Raw genomic sequence first — 10,542 nt, 5'->3', positions numbered from 1 at the left:
CATATAACATGAAAATACTCATAATCTATAAACACACATAACATCCACAACATTTAAGGACTTAACAGTACTAGGGTGGGATGTAGAAAACCCTCCATGATTAGCCACAGCAGCCTTATTTTTACCCACCTTCCAAAAGGTATCCAGATTTCTTTCCCCAAGGCCCAGTAGGAAGAGAATGCAATAATGAGAGCTACCCACTGGGCGGCAGTGCAGGGTTCAAAACAGAGTTGGGTGTCTAAACATGGGCAGGATAATTACAGGAAAGAAATAGAAATATTTCAGTACCATTTTTCCTGTCCCCTGACATCCAAAACTACTTTCAAAGTCAAGAAAGACTAGGGAAACCACAAAGGCAATAACAAGCCTCTGTACTGAGATTTCTCAAATATTTATACTCCTTTCAAAGGCTGCCTACTGATAGAAAAGCAGGTAGGCATGTTTTGGGTGGGAAGGGTCCAAAAGGAGTGAAGGATCATGGAAATTTCCAAAGTATAAAGCCAGAAGATACATTTCCTTTTGTTTCAGAAGAAATGATGGGCAAAAACCTTTGGAAAACTCCCCTGGAACTAGCTTTTTCAATCTATGGGATTGATGAGTCTTAGGGCTTGAAATGAACCATGCCATTAACGATCAAATCCTATTAATACCTCATCTAACAAGTGAAAAAAATGGGACACCGAGAAAAGACAAATCACTTGTAGAAGGTCACTGAGCCCAGTTTTAGCAGAATCAAGGCAAAAATTTAGGTCTCCCTGACTCCCACAGCCATGATTTTCCATATATAAAAAGGTGGCTTTTGAAGAAACAAGAACAAAGTGACTTACTAAGACATCGTGCCCTGGCCTCGTGGAATAGGACAGACTTTCTCACTAAGCAATTGGGCATCTATCTAATTATCTCGAAGGCAATTTGTACATGTCAAACTTTCCCAGGATGGTGTGGAAAGAATAGGAGTGGCCTAACCAATGCAATTTCCATTTCAGGTAGAAATTAGGCAGCCAAGAGATTTACCCAGGTTACTTTAAGAATGCTTTCTTACCCAGAGACAGTACATAAAACTTCTCATTCAGAAAATCCACATTTTTCTCAGCCTGACTCCAATCCACTTGCCAATCCAAAATAGAGTGTGTTACACATTAAAGCCACAGGATTCTTTATGGATAACATATGGAGCCATAATATCTTGTAACCAGTGGAATTGTCCCTAGAGTTAATATAACTCTGTTAACATATGGTTCTGCTATTCCCATCCTGAGAAACGTGTATTAAAATATATTATGCACAATGTATGCTTAATTGAAAGATACAGGGGGTATATTAAAAAATAAATCAGTTTATATGACCTATGTTTAAATACATTTGAAATACCATACAGTTGCTTGCACACTAATGTATGGGGGCTATCTCTGTCTTTTCCTCTGATCACTCTGTCCTTTTCCTTTCAATCTTGTATGTCTCCTTGTATGTTTTCTTGGTACCAAGGTTACCACAACATAATAAGGTTAGAGGTAGGCTGTTGTTTTGCCAGAAACTAAGGCAGTCAGTAAGGAGGTATGGTAGGAAGTGAGGAGCAACAGGAAAAAGAAAAGTATCAGTCATCCCATCCCTTCCAATCCTGGCAGTACTGAATTTTAGAAACATAATCCAAAGACGAGATCAAGAATATCCACTTTCCTCTCCCTTTGTTCCATGGTCATATCCATGTGTTCAGGGATGGTCTAATTTTATACTTCCTTTTAAAGAGAGAAAGCCATTGAGAGGGAAAACATTAATCTGCAGCTTCCTTTGATTCATTCATCTTCATGCCCTGTACACGGTTATGAAGACTGGCTCTTGATGCTGCATATTTCTGGAATTTATGTTATCCTCTCCCTCTATCATGGAGAGAGGGACCTAGGCATTTCATCCCTAGTCCAGACTATCATGGTATTAAGTCTGGATTATTGCAGGGGCCTCTTACTTGGTCTTTCTACCAACAGTCCTCCCATTCCAATCCATGCTTACTATAACCTCATCAGAGTTGTGAGCTAATTAAAATCTAATCTGATTTTAAAATCTGATTTAAAATCCTTCCATGGCTCTCCATTGCCCAGAAAACAAAGCACAAACTCCTTAACATGGCATAGAAGGCCTTTCATGATGAGACCCCAGCCCAACCTTGAAGCCTCCTCTTCCACCTCTCTGCCCCTTGCATTCTGTAGTTCAACCATACCATACCACACTATCTCCATTCCTAACATTCCTACCCTTTCCTACATGCTGGCCCCACTGTGAGGAATGCCTTCCCTCCTATCTACTAACAAATTCTATTCATTCTTCAAGAGCCAACCCCAACACCATTTTCTTTGTGAGGTCCTCTGAGAGCCACTGAATATTATTACCACAATTTCTTCTTCTATAATCCCATAGATCAATATGCACATAACCCATTAAGACCCTTCCCATACTGCATCAGAATCATTTGCTTATCCCTGCCCATCCCCCTATAAAATGTAAGCCTCTTGAGAACCTCAGGACAAGAACCTCTTCTATATCTCATTCAATAAATATGGAGCTTAGTGTCCTAACTCTGCCACTTACAAGTTGAAAGAACACATGCTAGATCTTAACATCTTTAGCCCTCAGCTTCCTCATACACAAAAGGGTGCAATAATTTAATATAATTCATAATGCTGTGATGAAGAATAAATAAGGTGATACAAGTGAAGCCCCAACATAATACTTGTATATAGTTATCCTAAGAGATGGCTATTATTATTACATGTATGTCCAGCACTTACTAAATGCAAGGTCGATTAGGGCCTACTCTCAAGGTCCTTAGAGTATAAGCCAAGAGATAGATAACACTTTGTGCAATGTCAGAAGGACATAGAGGATGTCAGAGGAACATGAAATGGGGCATCTTCTATTAAGCCTAGAAGTCATTCTAGGAGGAAGGGCTGACAAGGGTTGAATCTGGGACCAGACTTGTCAAGGATAGTCTAATGATGTCCTCCAGGTGAGACATGAGGCTGGCCTACAGTAAGGTAGCTGCAGTGGAAAGGAACATTTAGGAAGTGGGCATTTAGGAAGACAATTAGGAGGTGGAATCAAATCATGTGACTCACTGAATGATGAGATGTAGGGGTCCCCGTCAGGGAGGACTCAAAATGTGCACAGATTCAGGAGAAGTTTAAGTATGTAGATTTTTTTTTTCAGGAGCCATCAATATGCTTGTTTATAACTGAAGCAATGTGAAAGCTTGTTTTTACCCAGGGAAAGTGGATGAAATGAGCCGAACAGAGACCTGCAAGAAGCACCACACTTTAAGGCTAAAGGAGCAAAATTTGCCTGGGAGGGACACCGAGAGGGAACAGCCAGAGAGAGAAAAGGAACCCAGCACAGAAGCAGAGAAAAGAATGTTCTTGATATTCTTCATGCCAGATACCTGGTAGATAAACAGGTATTTGTGGAATAAACGATTGAATCACTGAATTTAAGTGGCCCACTTAAAGCTGAAGACACATGAAATTCCTTTCATAGGAATAAGAACTTATCTATATTTCACCCTCATAGTCTACGGGGTACTTATTATCATGGACAGAGGGACCTTGGCATTCAGTAGAAGAGTACGGAAACAAAAGGCTAACTGAACCTCTTTTTCCAGCTGGAACCATGGAGGGTCCAGAAGAGAAGAAAAAGAAGGTTCCTGTTGTGCCAGAAACCCTTAAAAAGAAGCGAAGGAATTTCGCAGAGTTGAAGATCTGCGAAAGAAGTGTGCTCAAAAGATGCTTCGAAAGGCAAGGAGGAAGCTTATCTATGAAAAACTAAGCATTACCACAAGGAATATAGACAGATGTACAGAACTGAGATTTGAATGGTGAGGATGGCAAGAAAGCTGGCAACTTCTATGTACCCGCGGAACCCACATTGTCATTTGTCATCAGGATCAGAGGGATCAATGGTGTGAGCCCAAAGGTTCAAAAGGCGTTGCAGCTTCTTCGCCTTCGTCAAATATTCAATGGCACCTTTGTTAAGCTCAACAAGGCTCCAGTTAACATGTTAAGGATTGTGGAACCACATATAGCATGGGGGTACCCAAACATGAAGTTGGTGAGTGAATTGATCTACAAGCATGGTTGTGGCAAAATCAGCAAGAAGTGAATTGCCTGACAGATAACACATCGATTGCCCAATCTCTTGGTAGATATGGCATCATCTGCATGGAGGATCTGATTCACGGGGTCTATACTGCTGGAAAACGTTTCAAAGAGGCAAATAACTTTTTATGGCCCTTCAAATTATCTTCTCTATGAGGGGAATGAAGAAAAAGACCACCCATTTTGTGGAAGGTAGAGATGCTAGCAACAGGGAAGACAAGATCAACAGGCTTATTCGAAGAATGAACTAAGATATCTACCATGATTTTTTGTAATCTGGCCAGTTAATAGAGGACTGCTCTCAAATGGGAAAAAAAAAAAAAAAGGCTAGCTGAAATCCGTCTCATAAATGAAAGAACAGCAGGAAGAAAGCCCAAATGTCCTCAAGACCATCCAGAAAAGGTCAGAGAAACCAAGTAATCCAAAGCTTCACTACTAGTGGAATAGCTGCAACATGAGAGCCACACAAGAAATACTGAGGAGAACGGGACAATTCAAAAGGCACCGTGAGGAAACAAAGAATGAAATTCAATGTGAGAACCTTGATGGATCCTAACAAAGACATTCTCGGGACAATTGGGGAAATTTGAATATGTCCTGGATATCTGGTGCTATAATGGGTTTGTTGATTTATTAGGTATAGGTATAATGGTATCATGCTTATGTAAAATACGGTCTTTTCAGGCCCCTGGTTGGCTCTGTTGGTTAAGGGTCGGACTCTTGATTTCAGTTCAGGTCTTGATCTCAGGGTCATGAGGTTGAGCCACACGTTGGGCTTCAAACTGGGCGTGGAGCCAACTTTAAAAATAAAATAAAATAAAATAAAGGACTAGCTTTATTCTTAGGAAATGCATGCTAAAGTATTTAGGAGTGAAGTGTCAGATGCAACTTCCAAGTGGTTTGACCAAAAAACAAGTCTCTCTAGGAAAGAGTTGCTGCAAATACTGTAAAATAATAATGGTAGATTCTAAGTAGATGATATGTGGTTAACTATTACTCTATTCTTTCAAGTTTTATATGTCTGATATTATTCATGGTAAAAATTTAGGAAAAGAATGAGAAATGTAGTCTCTAGAACCTTGGAAAGTCATCTCCCAAAAGCCATTCTGCAACATCCAGGAAGCAAGAACCACACTGACTCCTGAGGAGCTAGATAAAAGGTAGGAGGCAGAGTCCCAGAAAAGTCCAAAAAAAAAAAAATGGGGATACCACGTGTATTATTTTAAACATTAAGGAAACAACTATGAGAAGAGTATCCTTAACCTACTTATATTTCAACACAGATTGGGAAAGAACTACGAAAATTCTTTGAGTTATTGATGCAATGTAACTAATTCTCGGTTTAGAGTATAACTAGCTGGCATTTAATAAGCACATTCACACAAGAGCTGTAAGAGTTAGGTACTCTTGGGGTGCCTGGGTGGCTCAGTGGGTTAGGCCTCTGCCTTCGGCTCAGGTCACGATCTCAGGGTCCTGGGATCGAGCCCCACATCAGGCTCTCTGCTCAGCAGGGAGCCTGCTTCCTCCTCTCTCTCTCTCTCTCTCTCTCAGCCTGCTTCTCCACCTACTTGTGATCTCTGTCTGTCAAATAAATAAATAAAATATTTTTTTTAAAAAAAGAGTTAGGTACTCTTATTTCCCCTTTTACAGATAAAAGCAACTGAAGCTGTGTCCTCCAGTCAAAAGTCTCAGCTCCTGTTGGGCAGCCCCATCTGCACAAACTTTTCTAACTCTGGTCCTCAAAACCATTGCTCCCTTCACCCTTCAAGGCCAGTGTGGAAACTGAGCCCCACAGTTACTAGCCTGGGGTTCTACACTAACTCTTTGGGTTTCCATCCCACACACAGACCTTTCTCTATTCTACTGTCTCCTCAGATCATCCTAACTGGAGTGTTCCATCTACTTCCTGCTGGAATCTTAGCTGATAATTGCGACGGGGGTGGCGGTGGAGGACTAGAAAATGCAAATCCTACCCAATAGTAAGGTGAATTAGGAAGCAACCCCAGCTGGTGGAGAAGTAGCTCCTAAAAAAAGAAAGGCAAATTGGCAAAACCCTGAGCATGGTAAAACCACCTGGGAGATTAATTTGGAAATAACCCATGATAAAGTTGAAGAAGAACATACCCCATGGCCCAGAAATTCCAACCCAGAAGCTCTCATATACTACATGCACTGGGAAACATTGACAAGAATTTTCACAGCAGAATTTTTGTATTAGCAAATTCTGAAAAAAACCTAAATGCCTGTCATTCACAGCCACATAATGAAGTAATATACCAGACTGAAAAACAAGTAAGGTAATGCTACATGTATCTCTATGAATGACTCTCACAGACCATCTTTTTTTTTTTTCTTTTAGATTTTATTTATTTTTTTGACAGGCAGAGATCACAAGGAGGCAGAGAGGCAGGCAGAGAGAGAGAGAGGGAAGCAAGCTCCCTGCTGAGCAGAGAACCAGATGCGGGGCTCGATCCCAGGACCCTGAGATCATGACCTAAGCCGAAGGCAGAGGCTTAACCGAGTGAGCCACCCAGGCACCCCTCCCACAGACCATCTTAAGCAGAGAGAGTGAATTGTTGAAGGTGCTACCCTGCATGTACAGTCGAAAAGCATGCAAAGCAAACTGTGCATTGTTTAGGGATGCAGATATACACAGTGAATGGATGACGGAATGGCTGGGGATAATAAACACCAAATTCAAGATAACGGTTAACTCTGGCAGAGAAGGGAGGGGCATGAAGGGCAGGCATCCTCTGGGAGCTTCAGCTGTATCGGTGATGTTCTAGCTCTCGAACTGAGTGATTAGCACCTGGGTTTCATTTTCTTTTTTTTTTTTTTTAAGATTTTATTTATGTATGTATTTGTCAGAGAGAGAGAGCGCACACACCAGTAGACAGAATGGCAGGCAGAGGCAGAGAGAGAAGCAGGCTCCCTGACAAGCAAGAAGCCTGATGCAGGTCTCGATCACAGGGTTCTGGGATCATGACCTGAGCTGAAGGCAGCAGCTTAACCGACTGAGCCACCCAGGCACCACTTGGGTTCATTTTCTTATTCTTTGTTCCTTCTGTTTGTTTTAAATACTTAATAAGCATTTTAAGGAAGTGAAGGGAGGAAACAGAAAGACTTCTGGAGGTTTCCAGGGAAAATGAAGAGCAACATGGATTCCTGGACTCCAGTTTTACTCCTCGTCATTCCTTTCTGCCTCCTTGACACTCTAAATAGTTCAAACCATTGGAGGTTTCTGGGGCTTCTTTGAACTCTGGGCTCATTTGATGGCAAGGTGCTTTCAAGAGCCAAACATCGGCCCTAAAAACCTCAGAAGACGGCCCACTAGGAAGCATACCAAATAAGCAATCAAGTGAATAGGCTTCCTATTAAGAGCTGATGGGGATCAGGGCAAGTTTGGGTTAAGAGGTCCTTTAGAAACCATAAAATCTTGCCTCAAGAACATGCTCCTAGGTCATTTGAAGAAATCTTTTGGAGCAAAAGAAACAGTTGATTGTCTCTCTGCTGTAAGAGGGGCTGGCAAGGCCTCCAAGAGTCCAGCAGAGTGAAAGAGTCTGGTTCTGGAAGGAAACAAACACACTCTTGCATCCTGGCTCCTACTCACTAGGCTGGCTTTGCACAGGGTACTTCATGTTTTGAAAGCCAGATTTCAGCATCTGTAAGGCTGGATTGGTCTACCCTTAGATGGTTACAAAGGCCAAAGGTGTTTGTAGGCTCCAACAGTGCCTGCACAGAGAAAGGGTCCTCATAGTTCCAGAGAAGACGGGCTCTGCCATCTGTCTCAGGACCAGACTCCCTTGGCATTGCAGACCCAGTCCATAAAGGGTTCTTGAAGAGGCATGTCATCTTCCTGAGTACATCTCCTTAGGCTTCTCAAAGGCTCTTTCCTCAAAATCCTCAACACCAACACCACAACATGAGTACCTGCCAGATCACCCATGATGGAGGTGAGAGGTGTTCTCTGCTGACAGTAGAACCCCTAGTCCCACAAGGTTATCTGGACAGTTGGTCAGAAGTCCCAGACACAGTGGCTTAAACTATTGTGTGTACAGTCTAAGACTGTGGCCCAGATGGGGCAGGAGAAGGGGGTAGGTAGGAGACTGTTTGTAACAACTTAGGGATGCAACTGAAATTTCAACCTCCAACTACTCACGTGACCATATTTTCACCGTTTTCCCAAATCCAATTCTTCGTGAGGAGATTCCCTCTGTCTTCCTCTCTATCTTGCCCTTTCTGCCAAAATAGCTCTCCTTTGGGAACAAATAGTTCTGTTTCTTCTTTGGAATGCCTCTGGAAGCCAGGAACTCTTATCTCCCTCAACAACATTCTGGCCAATGCTTGGAATGTGATTTACATTACTGACCACCATGAGCACAGGAGAACAAAACAAAGAAAGGGCTTCCCAGTAGAGCATGAAGGGGGCAGGGCAGAAAGTGCTGGAGTGGGAGAGAAAGAGTGAGCGCAGAGTTTCTGGGGGAGCGAGGGGTCTGCCCCACTGCCCAAACCTTCTGCACACAATGGGGAGCAGGCAACATGTCACTGCAATCCCCATCACTAGGAGTGATGTGGCGGTGTCTGGAGAGGCTGAAAAGAGACCTTCTGCTTTTCTGCGATTTGTTGCTTGGACAGCGGTCTTCGGGGCTGACTCACTCAACAGTGATGGCTGCAAGCCAAGAAGTCACGGAAAGACTCTCAGGGTCACACGCGCTGCCCTTGGCGTGCCAGCTCAGCCTGCTGGGGACCAGCCAGGGCTCATTGGGCAAGGGGAGTGAGGCCCAGGGAGTCAAGACCTTTTTGCAATTATGGAGGTTATTTCTCCACTTGGGCAAGAAAGCATTCCTCTCCTGAGGATGGATGACAAAGCAAATGGTTCCTGCCTCTCTCCAAAGGCCAAGAAGGTTAGGAAACCACTCCTTCTTTCTCCAGAAAGCCTGAAAATCCAGGCAGAGTGGTCTGCTCCAGATGCTTCCAGTGTGAAATGCTGTCCCCTTACCTAATTTGGCTCTCAAGGACCGCCCAACTGGCTGCAGGGTGGGACTCAGACTACTCTCCTTCCTCTTTTATTTGTTAAGCTCCTACAACATAAGAAATACACATTTGTCTGCGCCTAGTTCCTGACACTGAACTTCTAAAGCCTTTTAAATTTCCTAACTAATAAGGGAACAAACAGCATTTTTTGTTCTGTTTGGTCTTTGACCTTGGTTCCTAACATAGGGCTCCTAAATGCCTGGGTTTCCTGAGTGACAGGAGTGGTTCTTTCCTAGTAAGGTGACTCTGGGTGGGCTTCTGGATAGCTTCAGAATGGGGACTTGTTGCCAGAAAGACAAACACGTGATTAGCTGAGAACTTTCAGCCCAACCCCCATCCCCCAGGGAGAGGAGACGGACTGGAAATTGCATTAAAAATGAGAATGCCTATATGAGAAAGCCTTCCCCAAAATCCTTAAACCACAGGGTTTGGAGAGCTTTTGCTTTGATGAACACACCAGGAGGGTGACACAGCCCAACTCCACAGGGACAGAAACTCCTTCACTCTGGGACCCTTCCCTACCTTGCCCTGTTTCACCGGGCTCTTCATCTGTATCTTTTATCATATCCTAAATAATAAAACACTGAACATAAGTAAATGTTTTGTGGGCCAACCCAGCGAATTATCAAACCTTCTAGGGCACCTGGGTGGCTCAGTGAGTTAAGCCTCTGCCTTCAGCTCAGGTCATGATCTAGGGTCCTAGGATCAAACCCCGCATCGGGCTCTTTTTTCAGCAGAGACCCAGGTTCTCCCTCTCTCTCTCTCACCTGCCTCTCTGCCTACTTGTGATCTCTCTCTCTCTCTGTCAAATAAATAAATAAAATATTTTTTAAAAAAATCTCCCCAGGGACTGTGGGAAAACTCAGTTTTGTAGCTATGTCCATCAGACGTGTGGATACCCTGGGGACCCACTGCTTATGACTAGTGTCCGAGGTGAAGGCAGTCTCTTGGGACAGAGCCCTTAAACCTGATTCTAATTCCAGCTAGTTACCATCAGAAATGATTTAAATTCTAGGACACTCAATTGGTGTCTGGAGAGTTGGAAAATTGGTTGGCGTGGGAAACACACACACACACACATTTGGTGTCAGAAGCATTGTAAGTAGAGAAACCATTTTCCTTTACCCAGAGACCAACCCGTGGGAATTTTCCTTAAAAAGGTTTTCCTGGCAGTCGCTACAATACAAAACAGAAGGGGTAACAAAAATAAAATAATAAGCCCAAATATGCCAAATGTCTTGAGATGGTTTACAAAGACTTTGAAGCAGCTGACTTCTGGCTTAGACATCAACACTCCTGGTCCCTTCCAGGCCTCCAACTAGGTCATCGTGTCAAGTGGACTTTTCTGACTAGCTTCCCCTTCCAC

At 43.2% G+C, this 10,542-nt stretch overlaps 1 pseudogene; it reads left to right on the top strand.

The window, feature by feature from the left end:
• The first annotated feature begins 3,627 nt into the window (after positions 1 to 3,627).
• LOC122914055 lies at positions 3,628 to 4,393 on the top strand (annotated as a pseudogene).
• Positions 4,394 to 10,542: the final 6,149 nt, after the last annotated feature.

The sequence above is a fragment of the Neovison vison genome, chromosome 7 (assembly GCF_020171115.1).
Source record: "Neovison vison isolate M4711 chromosome 7, ASM_NN_V1, whole genome shotgun sequence".
In the NCBI taxonomy this organism is placed as follows: Eukaryota; Metazoa; Chordata; class Mammalia; order Carnivora; family Mustelidae; genus Neogale; species Neogale vison.
Note: the sequence above shows the minus strand (reverse complement) of the source record. Positions and strands in the feature narration are given on the sequence as shown.